The sequence below is a fragment of the Sylvia atricapilla genome, chromosome 3 (assembly GCF_009819655.1).
Source record: "Sylvia atricapilla isolate bSylAtr1 chromosome 3, bSylAtr1.pri, whole genome shotgun sequence".
Lineage (NCBI taxonomy): Eukaryota > Metazoa > Chordata > Aves > Passeriformes > Sylviidae > Sylvia > Sylvia atricapilla.
The window spans coordinates 15797641-15812388 of NC_089142.1; the positions used below are offsets into that span (position 1 = coordinate 15797641).

Sequence of the window (14748 nt, forward strand, 5' to 3'; positions counted from 1 at the left end):
GTTTCCAGAAGTAGATATTTTTGTGGAAAACTGACAGTATCCCAATGCAAAAACCTTTCCAGAGCTGTTAACCCAATGCAAAAACCTTTCCAGAGCTGTTAATGAGAAGTTTAATGAAAGGGTCTCAGCTAAAAGATATTCATTTTAATTTTGTTACATAGCTGCTTGCTCAAAGATCCTTAGTTCTGTAGTGTGGAATGTTTTAAGAAGAGTTTTTGTTTTGTAAACTTTATAACACAGGTACCACAACAAGTAGCTATAATGAAACTTGCAGCACTTTATCATAACAGACTGATTTTTAATATTTATTTCATCCCATTGTCCTTCATCTCTGCTTCTCCATAAGGACTAGTTAAAAGCATAAGAATAAACTGTCAGATTTTCCAACGGAAAATCATCAGTGAAGTCCCTCAAAGATATAAGCAAGAGACAGTCAGTAGAAGATCTGGCAAAAGAAATATTGAAATAACATAGTGTTCAAATAATATAAAGCTATTAGAAAAAATATATGCTGGAGAGAATTGCAGAGGAGTATGATGATACTGACTGACTGTCTGACAAAATGTCAGGTATGATTCAGTAATTAGAAGTGTAAAGAGGTGTTAACCTTATATACACAGTAGTGGCTTTTGAACTGGCTCTTATCACTGAGAAGGAATATCTGAGTTCTCCAAAACCATCAGCCCAGAACTCAACAGTCATGAAGGCAAGAGAGGTAGTCAAGCATGTGGAACAGCTTCTTCAGATGGAGATAAAATAGGCTGTGGGGTTTCTAGTATGAAAGGAATAAGTGAAGGGAATGCCTGAGGTCCTGGAGGAAGGTGAATACAGAATTATTACTTAACCCTTCTGGTAACACTGGACCTAGAAAGCACCATATGTAAACCACTTGCTAGCAGGTTTGAAACAAATACCAGGTGCATAGTTGAACTCATTATTTCATGAGTGCAAAAGACATGTATAGAAATGTCTTGTGGAATAAAAATCCACAGAGAACCATTAAAATATCTTCTTATCAGAGAGTCCCTGACAACACATCATAAAGGGATAAGTCAACCAAGAAACTATGAGTATATATTTGCCCTGTTCTTTTGCCGTTCCTTAGCTCCATTTCTGGAAATGAGATAAAAGGCTGGAAGTGCCCTTGGTCTCATGCAGCAAAACTGTTCTCATGTTGAAGGGTAATTTCTGTTGTTCTGTTTTGTAATCTGTATGATGTGCAAAGCCCACATGTGAATGTGTGGGGTAGCTGATGGCAGTTGCTGTGACCACAGTGGGGAGGTGCTCAGAGCAGGGCCACTTCTTCCCAGTAGCAGCTTCCTCATCGTGCCCTTTGGTGCTACTGAACCTGAGAAGAGAGAAGGGAATTCAGACTCTGTGTTTCTTTACTTGATTCCAGTAAATTTGTAAAAGAAATGGTAAAATTATTTTTATGAAACGGGAAGGCCAGTATTTTGTGGTTTGGCTACATTTTTTCCCCTGTCCTGATTTAATTTAATCAGGCAGTCCAATTTCAGTAATCGTCATCACTTCTTAGCTCCCTGTTTTATGTTGATGTTTATTCATGTTCTCATGCTTGTAAAATTCACCAGTTCCCTCTCCTTAATGTGTTGATACCAATGTTCAGGGATGATATAAAAAAAAACCTGGAGGGAAACACGGTCATTTACTCCTTCTTCTCTTGTTTGTTTGCTTCAGAATTACTTGCACTGACACAAATAGACTTTCCTTGTGCACGACTAGAGATAAGGCTGGGGTTTTCTGCTTTATTTGTTCTGTGCCACACATATTTTCCCCACCCACTCCCTCACTTGCTTTTATACATGCTCACACACAGATGTACTTGCATACTATAAGGTTTCAGAGAATTTCACTCAGTTTAGGAGAATGTGACCAATGGCTGGGATGAAAAGTTTGTATTTTCAGCCTCACAAGTCATTTCCACCAATCTTACAATCACAGGTGGGTGTTTCTGGGAAGAGTGCTAAACCACCTAACACTCAGCATTCAGGATACTGAAATACCATTAGTGAAAGCAGTGCTGTGAAGAGCTGGGTTCTGCCATGATGTGACAAACTATTTGCTGCCTGCTCGGTTTAGCTCCATGTTCAGAAGTGGAGAAGTGACTTAATTAATAGGTGATGCAGTTATCTGTGTTTTCCTGCCTATTTCTTTCTGGAAAATGTTGGTATGGCTCATAGCTCTGCCTCATTGCTGTATCTTTGACTAGTACTTCTCATATGGGAAGCTGCACACAGATAATTTGGGTGATTTTATGAATAAAGGGATTTTTCTGAGCCTGCTGCATTTTGCTCAAGTGTTCTCCCAAAGCTGTATGTCTCTGCTGATAGATGAGTGCATCTGCAAGTTTCAAGATGTGTGGTTCCTGTGGGTGGAGTGGGATGAGTGTGGTGGGTTGAAAGAAGAGAAGAAGAAACGGTCTCCAGCATCAATAAAGTTTCTGGTGCCTCATGAATATTTGCTCTTGGAGGTTCTGCTTTTTAAACACTGATCTCAGGAGAAGATCTGCAGGATGAGAAGGTTATTATGTGACTGGACACCTTGAGTCACTTGGGGTAAATTGCTACAGTGCCTCAGTTATCAGTTAAGTCCTTGTGTTCTGGTGAAATCAGTGAAGCTTGTTCTCACTGGTGTAGTATCTGAGCCATCAAGTTTAATGAATCGTTACAAATAGTTTAATCTGCACTTGCAGGTGCTATTAAAACTAGGGTGGGTTTTTGTTCATTTTTGGGGTTTTTTTTTCCAAGAAAATTTTTTTACCTAGGAAGAACATTCTTTCTCAGTCACAATGTTTTAAATATGGAATAGTGGAATAGGTTTTGCTCATTAGAAAACCTGATGCTGAATTCAATATTCCCTTCTGCTAAACTTACCTCCTCCAGGATTTAAGACTCTAAGTTGCAGAGGATAAAACATAAGGCCGTGGTTAATTGCAAATAAATAGTGCCAGAAAAATATACAGATGGTACCTGAAGTTCATTTCTGAAGACTATTCAGCAAACTATATATAATTTACATGAAAAGTATGTACAGTAAGAAGGAGAACAATTTTTTTGTAGTTTCTTACATTTGTAAAATAACAAAACAGCAAAGAAAGAAATAATAAATGAATACCCTCAGTCAATGAAACCTCTTGTTTGGGAAAAGAGCAACCTGTATTTCTATTTATTTACCTTAATCAAATTAATTAATTTAACAAGTCTGAAAATTTCAGCATTTTACTGGATACAGGTATAAATATCTGGCATGTAGTGTGTATATATTAAACTACGTTTACTTAGCTAGTAAATATTTTGCAGCATTAGTTTGCTCATTCCCAAGCAATCAGTTGTGAACTCCAGTGTTGTAACGGGTCCACAGGGAACATTTGTGCTTTGGTTGGCACTTCGATTAAATTCATCAAATTATTTTTTTCCCTGTTCAAGGCTGACATTTCAGAATTTTTTTTAAAAGGTTGTGTGCCAACTGCCAAAGTCAATTAATTAAATGGTAAATCTGAAATTTGTACAGGAAAACTATCATTCCCTTTTGCTGTACGACCTTGGAAATGTGAACATTTAATCCACAAAACACATGGTTTACCAGAGGGTCCTGGTCTGCTTGCACTGAAAGTAAAAGCAAAGCTTGCTGAGATTTTTTGGGAGATTAGAGATTACCTCAAGGATGGCATTTTACCCTGCATTTTCCTTCTGATTTTGATACTTGGTAGTAATGACAATATCCTTTGAAGTCCTGTTATGCTTGTGAGCTTCTCGTTTTCCATATATTTGAGATACCACAGGTGATGGTAGGATGTGCAGTCTAAGAATTTGCTGGCCAAAGATCTCCATCTTAGAACCGTAAAGGAAATCTTAGAGGCAAATTTCAACAGACTTGAGCAGATGGTGATCATATTCCTACATAGCAGAAGTATTACAAATCTCTTCTCAAAACTCACACCTTCCAAGGAGTGTATATACCCTCATTGTCAGCAAAGACAGTTTGGTTTCAAAGATTGGACTGGATCTTGCTCTGCTGGCTCCTACTCTGTATGTCTCTTTTTGTACATTTCAGTGGACTCTTAATTTTTCATTTTAAGTTTATCATCTCAAGGTGCTTGAAAATGGGTGCAGTGCACTGACTGTTCTTTGGGTGTTAGATCTCTGTCATTACTTTATATTAATTTGTGTTTGTTTATTTTTTCCCCTGCCTGAAAACCGGTGCAGATGAGAACCCTGTATTTGAGGCCCTGTATATGCATGGACTAGAAACACAGCCCAAAACCAATGTAATGGACAGTAAAAACAGTGAATAGGACTGAACAGTGAATGGAGAGTAAGAACATTAATAGGGTTTAGGCAGACCAGATACATGACATATATATCCTCTCCCTTTACCATTTGAAATTCTTTCATTCTGTGTTTTGCTATGGTTTTAAGTTCAGGATTTTTTTTCAGCCTTCCCTCTCCCTGTTTATTTTATGAAAATGCATGGTTTTTTATCTTTAGGAATACAAAAGATGCCTAAAGAGGTTGGCTTCCCGCATATTCAGAAAGTTGTTAAGATTTGGTCCCTAATTTGACAGCTTGGCATGAGGGGGTCTACAGTTTAAGGAAAGGTACTGAATACCTCTCACTAGTAGAGAAAAATGGTGGAAACTGCTAGTGCCAAGGGTGTTTCTTAAATACCAGCCTTGTGGGTATGTAGGCACCACGTGTATTAAGACATAGGAAGCTAATTCTTAGAGTTCATAATCTTGTGCCTTCTCCTACCTCTTTGCTTTATATAGTGAATATATACCAGTTATTTCTGTTAAAGCCTGTAGTGCAATTCTTGGAATTGTCCTGCCTGTCCAGATATAGGCCATTTTCCAGTAAGGAGATCTGATGTTTTCCTGTGGAAAATGTTTCTCCTTGTGAAAGAGGCTTACAGAGGTGGTGGCCCAGAGGGAGCAAGTCACCTATGTATGAGCAGAAGTGGGAGTTCTTCAGCTCTGCTTTCCTGAGAGGCTATTACTGTATTTAATCTTGGGGATATTTGATGTAAAACATAAGCAAGAATACCTTCAGGAAGAAGATAAATTAAGGATGCCAAGCTGTGGATAATGCTTGGAGTCAAAGCTATTTTGGATTCCTGGGTTCTTTATACTGTAAAGTTAAAATGTTTCTATCTATGTCTAGAAGGAGAATCACTGAGATGACTAGGGAAACTTTAGTCTTAACACTTGATGAACTTCAGATGGTGCAAAGACTAAGCAGTAGATAAGGGAAAATTTAGAATATTGAATTAAATACTATCTGAGGCATCTAAAGTGTTGGATTGGGTCTAAAACTCAGCTGATGAGTGTTTAAATTTCCCTGCTGGAGGATGAATTTGTTATTTATCTCAGGGCAATGTTGGACAGTGAAATTTGTCAAGTGATCACTTATTAGAGTAATAACTGCAGCATGTATGGACTTAGAGAGCTAGAACTGTATTCTAAATGGCTTGTAAAATTTGGCAGAGGACAAATCTGTAAATATTTCTAGGTGATCACTACATTACCAAGTTTTCCTTAACTAGTGGTGGTTATCTATATGGTTTCTATGAAAAAAGCCTGTATCTCCCTGTGATATGTGAATCCAGTTTTACAAGAGATAATCGAACATGAAAGAACTAAACATCCTAGTTTTTTCCCCCTAATGTTGTATCTCAGTGTTGTCGCCATCAGTAGCCTTGTCCGCAGGAAGTGTTAAGTTTCCTGCTATGATTGTTTGACTGCTGCCAATTATCAGATCTGCTTTTGGCAGCTTTCCCTCCCAACCTGCTGATTAGCTAATGTGTGGTTACTAATACAATATGGGAAACTGGTGTAAATGAAGAAGCAAAAGATTTATTAATTTCATGTGCTAATTACTGTTTGTAATATAATTATCTATACTGCAAAAAGAAATTCTGGCTTAAGAAATAGCCAGGTTTCTATGTCTTGTGAAATGAGGCACAAGAATTTTGTGCTGTAAACAGGTATATTTCCCCCTTGATAAATGCACATAATTTTCATTAGATGCATAGGTTTCAAAGGCAGAAGAAAGATCATTAGAGCTTGGAGTCTAACTACCTGTAAAACACAGGCTAGAGAATTTCATCCAAGTACCCTTTATGTGAGTTAATAGAAAACAGGAGCCAGATCCTGGATTGGATGTACAGCAGTTTTACTCCACTAGACAGGAATAATAGTGATTTATACCAGCTTAGAAATTGGCAGTAGACTTAAATGACAATAGATTATTTTTTGCATAAACCTAAATGAAAATGGTCATTTATATTTTAATTGTTGTGTTGAAAGAGCCTTGCTGGGAGTGAGTTTTTGAAAAGTATTTTAAGCTTTAGAAGAAAATGAGGGCTTTTCCAAACCTTTATGGGATGATTGTGTTCCCTGTTGTAATTTAAGCTTGTCCCTTCACTGAAGAAAAGATATAAATTTAGGAGAAAAAAATTCTCTTTAAATTGAAACCTGTGCCAAGATTCTTATTTGTAATTAAATCATGCACTAGGATTTTAGTGGAGGAAGGAAAAACAAATGAATATAATAAAAAGCTGAATATTCTCAGAGCCAAGAGGAACTTGAACTCAAATGTTTAAAGATTAAAAGTCTCAAGAGCTAAAAAGTAGTCTCTGATTTCTCTCATTAGGTTGATTATTTGGCAAAACAAGATGTCTCATTACTCTTACACTGTATGTGTGTGTGGATGATGTTATTATATTTATAGCAGATACAGTCTTATCATTTAGGTACAGACAGAATCCTACCTGCTCAGACCGACAGAGTTTAAGAATGCACTCAGACAATATTGACATAGACAATGCCATAACATCCTGCAATCTGCACAGAAACTGAGACTTCATGCACACCAAAGCTGAATAAAAGAATTTCCTTCCTGCTCCCCTAAAAGGAGAGTGTTTAAAGGAAAATACCAGTGTGGGGAGAATATCCTTCAGCTTCTCCTATAAATTTCTGTCAGTTCTATCTTATGAGGAGGCGGTGAAGGTTTTTGTGTTTAGTGATACATAAATCTGTGGCTATCACATATATGTAGAATATATAGAAAGAAAGAAAGACAACTTCTTATTGAGCAGCTGCTCATGTGGACGGTAAGCAGAGAGAATCTTGTCTCATATTCCTGTCCTCATTTATAATAAGTCAGCTGCTGGTTTGGCTGATGAACTGTTTGAGGTGCTTTATATTTGATGAAGAAATCCTAAACAGAATACACAATTTAGTATATTTCCCATATTTTTTCCCTTAGTGTTTTTCTCCTTCAGAGATGGAGGTCTGCTTCAACATGTCACAGTACATTTTGATGGCACTGTCACATGGAGAAAAAATCTGATAATTTACTGCACAGGTAAACATCAGAAAACATGATCTGAACCAAATCAACCCAAACTTCCTCTCCCTCTTTACTTAAAGTAGAATTAGAACAGCCAACCCTTCCTTGAAAAGCAGGGTTTCTTTTTGTCCCTTATCTAGAAGGATTTGAGTGTTCCCCATCCTCAGGGATCCTCAGGTAACTCCATCTTACGACTAAGTATTTGGAAACATCACACTTGACTACAAAGTTTGTAGCAACATCCCGTCCTTCAGCCTGTTGCAGACATCTGTCTCATGAGGAATATGCAGCTGCTGAACTGACCTTTCCACAATGTCTAGGCCCAAAGTTCATTCAGCACTCCATAAGAAATCTAAGAAAAAATAACTGATTGTCTGATTTATGCAGCCAGGAAAGAGCAAACATCTATTAGCACTATCTGGAATACTCTCCCTTTATGGACCTCAGACTGTTAGTTTATGTTAGGTACTACTGTAAAATGGATCCTCAGGGGTGAGAGACTTGGAGCAGTGGCTTGTGAAGGAGAGCAGCCCTTTTCAGCACTGTACAAAAAGGTGATGCACTGGAGCATGTAAAGGTCACTGTTCCTTCTCATCATGCCTCTTCATTGTATCTTTTGCCCACAGGTGTGTGTAGAGTGTGCCAGCATATTTGCACTGTGATACAAGGAGAGACGAGACAAAATGAGTTCCTCGGAGAAGCCAGGCAGGAGAGGCTCCCACTGAGGTCTGAACTGCATACTGTGTAATTGTACATTACTCGTTATGACCTTGTTTCAATTGCTCGGTTCAGTCAACCACTATGCTGAATTCCAGGAAACTTTAAAAATATTGTTTCCCAAAAGCTGAAATTGGGCTACTGTCATAGAAAAAATAGCTGTGGTTTATTAAACAGCTTCAGCAAACACGACACGAAATCTGGACAGGACAGCCTCACCAGTGAATAAAAAGGCTTATTCAGCCTAGTCGTATATAAATATCAGTAATATAAAATTCTGACAATTGTAAGAGAATTGCATTCACAGAAGCTTTGCACTTCCAGCCTGATGAAAGGTGATAAAGCATCAGTCTGTATATAGTTCCATTTTGTCATTTGCTTGTGGAATACTTCCTTCCCACACTAAAATTAAAATTTAAAAGACTTTCACTTTTGGGGAAAAGAGCATCATTGAAGAGAAATTCTCCCTGGAAAATTAATAGATAAGGTCTGCCATGCTAACTCAAAAAAGCAAGCAAAAGGTAAAAATTGAATCTCTTTATCACAGTTGAGTCATTTTTCTAAACTGGGGAAGTAATATGGGATGGAATATATAAGACAGATTCTCTTACAGAAAGTGCTTTGGAACTTTAAAAGATCCATAACTAATATTGGGAATGGTTATAAATGACAGTCTTCTCTTTTAGATTATGTTGCATTTATTACATTCTACCAGGACTTTATGGAGACTCTCAAGGAATTAAAGTTATATTTATGATAAAAATACAGAGCTGCTTCTAAATAGCATTTTCATCATATTAACTGTTGCCTAGATAACAGGCATATCTCCTCGAGCACCTCTATTCTGGTTTAGCACTACAGCTTGCAAATTAATACAGTCATTATAAGACAGCAAAGCTATATCACTTACCATTTCATTATTGTTCAAGTCAAAATCCATATTTTTTCAGTTTTCCCTAGGGTTACAAACTGGATAGGGAAATGTTATCATCTTGCAGAATAATCTCTCAAGACTCACTCTCTTTGGTGTTAAGAGGAGCCGTTAATCATATTACAATAATTTTCATATTAATAGGTCCCATGTAAAGACAGAGTTAATGCTCTCCTTCTACATTCAATCCTCCAACATAGTTTTTTTATATATATATGTTTTATATATATATGTATATATATTTAAATCTGCTTGGAACTAGATTAGCACGAAAGATATCACGTCCTACTCAGTGTATGAATCAGGGTCAAATCAACAGCAAACCCTTAAATTTTTAATCAAAATGGCAATCTGTCATCCCTAAGAGAGTTAACGTTTGGGTGAATAACAGGAATATGTTTTAGTGGAAAATGCATGGGAGAACTTACTGCAGCACATAGAAAACATTCCATGGAATATCTAGAAGACTTTAGTCCTTACATGAGAAGCTATGATGCTAGCATGAATATCCACTCTAAATTAAAAATTACCTGTAGACCTGAATTTTGTTTTCTGAGGAATCAACACACCCTTTATTTTTGTGCTCTCAGATACTGTAATTTTCTGAAAGCTTCTCATATAATGTTGTACATTAAATAATGTAATATTGCTTAAACTCAGGGCATTTTCTGATATATTTTCTTTTTTCCAATCTGCTGACCTGAGTAATGTGGTCGGCTGAGAAGTAGTTGAGTGTGAATTTAAGAAGCTGTCCAAAGGGTCATGTGTTTGCCTAATTTTGAGCAGCCTGAGTGTGAAACAAAGGTGGGTCAGGTCTGCAGAGACATGGGGGTGACCCAGCTCTACTCCTGCTCTGCCCCTGCGCTGCCCTGGCTCGCTGGGAAGCCTCTCCATGCGGGAGCCCGAGCACCGTGCTGGTGTTGCGGATAATGAGCCCCATGGAGAGCAGAACCGAGACTAGAACACAATGCTGACTTAATGTGGCAGTTTGGCTCCTGAAGCTGGTGTCTCAGCCCAGGAAGGAGCCCGCTGCCTCTTCCTCGGCAGTGTGGGAAGGTGCTCCCTTGGTAAACCTTCACTTGCTGTCAGCATCCGCTCTCCTTTTGCTAAGCCCTTTTACCGTAATGATGCCATCTCTCTCAACGTCCTTCATTATTCTCCTCTCTGTCATTCCCAGGGGATCTGATTAAAATCTGTGGAAAGCTCTCTTGGACTTTACTGGCTTTGGTACTCTGGCTCTGCTTCTTAATTTGCCTTTCTTTTTGGTTTTTAACTGCTTTCTGTTGTTTAGGCTCACTTCTGCTGTGTTCTAAACACCCCTCACCTTCCCCCACTTTTGTCTTTTGTACTCTTATTCCTAATCATGACCTGCTCGACAACAGTTAAATTACTTAGGCAGTGAGTAAAATGCAGACTAAAGAAGTGCTTTCAGCTTTGAGCTAAAATGTGTTGACAGGACTAACAAGAGGCCTAGAGGAGACATGGGAGAGTGGCATCATTTTGGGAGAAGAAAAGCTAGAAAAATGACTCTCATTGGATCTGAGGTCTCACCATGATTCTGTGGCAGCATTCCTGACTGTGTTAATGAGGTCATGAATCCACTAGCAGGGTGTAGAAACAGTTTTAATTGGTGATAATTTTAGCACTTGTTTAACAAAATTTAAGGCAGCTGGAATGGGTTTCTATTCACACTATACTGGTGTAAATCAAAAGTAATGTTATTCAAACTTATGTTCTTCTAGAATAGCAGCACTTTAACAGAAATCAGATTCTAAAGCACTCCTGAATTTCAGATATTATACTGTATTTCCATTTATAACCTGACATAATTCCCACACAGCATATGGTATTAATCTGGTGTAAACACCATGTTATGATGATACTCAAACACATACAGCTGACATGAAAATGTCTTCAAGTACAATATTTCCAAAAGCAATTATGTCTATATAGTTGGTAGTTAGTTAGCTTCTGTGAAGTTTTATTTCTTATTCATATATATATGAAGGTTCACAGGATGAAACATTATGTAAAAAAAGGAGATATTTTCAATGTTTTCAAAAAAGTAAGAAAAAAATCAGTAGTGTACTTATTTTGGCCTGTGGGGCTTTTGTAAGGAAATCTCACCTCCATATGAACACAGGAGTTTTACAGTTTAGGAATTTCCTTTTGTTTACATTAGAGGGTAGATATATAGACAAATGCAAGGAATACAATGACACAAAGTGAAACTAATGGTATTTTTGTTAGAGAAAATGAACTCCAAAATAAATATTTAGGGAAATTTTGCAATTCTCAGAGAAGGTAATACTCTTGATGTGTGAATGCCCCAGACATCGATCTGTGCTGGTAGTCAAGCATTTTTCAATGTTCTCTGATGAGAGGGTAGGAGATCAGCACCCCTTGTCCAGGCAGATTCATGTGTGAAATGCTTAAAAAAATTGTCTAAGATTGGAGTTGAACCAATAATTTTGTCGAAAGGAGAAAAAGAAATACGCCTTTTAGAAAGCAAATGCTCATAGATGGTAATATTTTTGCTTGAACATTTGTTAGTAGGGCAAGATTTACAGATAGTGTAAGTTTTCTTGTGCCATCTCACCCTTTAAAGATAAAATAATTTATTAGGATGAAGTGTAGCTTTTTCACAGATTGCTTCTACCTCCACCTGCTACCTAAAGTTTCAAAATTTTTAACCTTTCCTATTCCCTCTTTTTCTTCTTGAGGATTCTTTATTAAATACATTTCTAAGACAAAGAAAATAAGGCAACCTCGGTATTACATTCTCATAACAGAAAGAAACTGCAAGAAACTGCTTAACAAGCAGCTCTGCACTCGTTAGCTTTACTTTAAATCTGCAATGACTTTATTTTTATTACTTCATACTGGCACTACACTGAATAAGAGTAGGTTAGGCTGTTGATGGCATATTAAAATGACATTTCCATCTCATCCATATTACCCAAAACAATATCTTAGTTTTAAAAGAGACTGCTAAAAAACTTGCAATGGGACAAGAATAAATGTGGAATAACTCCACTGAAAATTTACACCAGTGTGACCAAGAATTGAATTTAGCTCACTTTGTTGAATTCCTTTTAATGTTTTCTGCACGTCCAAGCATCCACCAGAGATTAGATGGGAGGCAGCAGACCCGCCGTTATCTGCCACGCGAGCAGGACACCCGGGGTGAAAGGGTAAACCATTATCACTCTGCACCACCTGGCCCATCCAACACAATTCCAGCAACCATAATTGTATTGATTACTTCTTGTGCTCATGACTAATGACCTCTAGCTGCAACCTTGCATTTTCTAAATCTTTTATATTCTGATTTAATAATAAGATTTGATTAAAAATTGCCATTAGCCAATGCCAATGATTAGTCAGCAAGACTCAATGCCGCCAAGTTCCAATGAGTTTCATTATTCTGGAATTAAAAAGCACAGAGAACTTCTCTGGGTTAATAATACAATGATTCTGTCTCAATCAGCAATGAAAGAAAACAGCTCTAATATACAAATGTAGCAAAATGTGTGGCTATTACTAATAGCCACATTTTACAGAGAAGTGTTTGAAGAATTAAAGGGACTTTGTCACAGATGGCAGGGACAGTTTGCTTTTACTTCTTACATTTGATTAGAAAGCCAGTGTCAGATGGTGTGTGAGGGGGCATTTTCCTAAGGAAAGACATTTCCTTGGTGCAACAGGAACATGGGGCTTATTCAATTTCTCCATGAGGATCCCTGCCACAACAAAACATGGCAAAGTGTATGTCAGCAAAAATAGATTGTAATGGCTTAGAAAATGACAAGAGGTTTGTCCTGGTTATTTACCTGCTGAGAATATGTTTTACTATGTGTTTCTTTTTCATTTTTGAAAAATATGACTTATTACTTAGAAGAACATATTGTTGCACCTTTCACAGAAAATAAAAAAGTCTGCCATCTTCTTTCAAGAAGGTAAGATATTTAAACAAATACTAATTTTAAGACACGTTGCTAAATCCTGCTGAGGAGTGTCAGGATAAGGAGAGACTTAAGCATATACCTAAGAGCTCTGCTGGATCCGAATTGAGGCCTTGGTGTTTCTGTATTTGGGGTGTGCTCGAGGAGATGCTCTGTGGGGTAAACATCTGCTATGGCATGTGATGTTCCCTCAGATCCCATTGAAGCTAACTGAGCACTGGGTGACACTGAAGTCAATGAGAGCTGAGAGCACTCAGCACCTTTCAGGTTCAGGTCTCTAAATAATAAAGGACTCCTGAGACACAGTAAAAGCATTTCCTGCCTTCACACAGGAGGAGGAAATCTGTCCTGTCTCAGGTTCCTCCTCCAGAAAACATGCCATGTCCCAAATGTGAGTCCTACAAGATTTTTAAGTTATTTGAATAGAAATACCTTTTTAAAATACTGTTCACATATTGGGTTTGCATGGCAAGGTTTTGGTAGAGGTGGAAGCCCCAGGAGTGGCTTCTGTGAGAAGCTGCCAGAAGCCTATCCATGTCTGGCAGGGCCACTGACCACTGTCTCCAAGACAGACCCACTGCTGGCTGAGTTTGAGCCCATCAGGGATAAGAGTGGAGCCTGGGGGTTTGACATAGTCAAGAAGTGGGAGAAAACCCCACCAAACTGGGGTGCAACAGCTGCTGGAGGAATGAATGAGAATATGTGAGAGAACAACCCAGCATTCCCCAAGGTCAGTACAGAAAGGAGGGGGATGAGCTGCTCGAGGTGCCAGAGCTGAGTGAGACAGGCTGTGCTCCTGCAGCCCATGTAGGTTCAGGATGGAACACAGATCCACCTGCAGCCCATGGAGAAGAAGCGGATGCCTGAAGGAGGGTGTGACCCCATGGGATCCCTGCACTGGAGCAGAGTCCTGTTGGAACAAGTTTGCTGGTTCGACTTGGGACCCTGTGGGGTACAGTCTGGAGCAGCCCGTTCCTGCAGTAGTGCACCCCATGAAAGGGACCCATGCTGGAGCAGTTCATGGAGAACTGCAGCCCATGGGAAAGACTCACATGGGGGAAGTGTGCGGGGATGGCCTCCTGTGGGGTGGATCTCATGGTGGAGCAGTGGAATAGCATGAGGAGTCCTGTGGAGAGGGAAGGGCCTAAAGGACACCATGTGATGAACTGACCACAGCCCCATTCCTGTCCCCCTATGCTGTTGGGATGGAGGAGGCAGAGAAATCAGGAGAGAAGCTGATCCTGAGAAAAATGGAGGGTTGGGGGAAAGATATTTTAAGAAATGGGTTTATGGTTCAATTTGTAATAAATTAAACTAATTTCCCCGTGTGGAGTCTGTTTTGCCAATGATGGTCACTGGTGAGTGATCTCTCCTTGCCCTTATCTTGACCCATGAGCTTTTCATTATACTTTCTCTCCTCTGCTCAGCTGAGGAAGGCAAGTGATAAAGCAGCTTTGGTGGGCATCTGGCACCCAGCCAAGGTCAACCCACCACAAATCTTTTGTCACCCTCAGGAACATAATTTTTAAACATTCTTTGTTAATAAAGTTTGCTATTGGCAACTGTTTTCCCAGCTTATTATAAGTGCCTTTAAAATGTTTCCATTAATTAAGGCTGCTTTTATGGACTACATCCATTTAGTAAAATTGCAGAAAGAAGTGCTGCCGACACATCTGCCATTGACTTCTGTTTGCCTGAGCATTTTATACCCCCGTGAATAGCACAGGGGGGAGAGAAAGCCTGCAAAAGAGAATGATAGAAAGTG

General features: G+C 38.7%; 1 long non-coding RNA gene across 1 annotated transcript in view; it reads left to right on the forward strand.

The window, feature by feature from the left end:
• The first annotated feature begins 1851 nt into the window (after positions 1-1851).
• Positions 1852-14748, forward strand: part of LOC136358377 (uncharacterized) — a 108703-nt gene continuing 95806 nt past the window's right edge. The window contains exon 1 of the long non-coding RNA XR_010743071.1: positions 1852-1962. This is a non-coding gene — a long non-coding RNA (uncharacterized lncRNA). The remainder of the gene's footprint in view (positions 1963-14748) is intronic.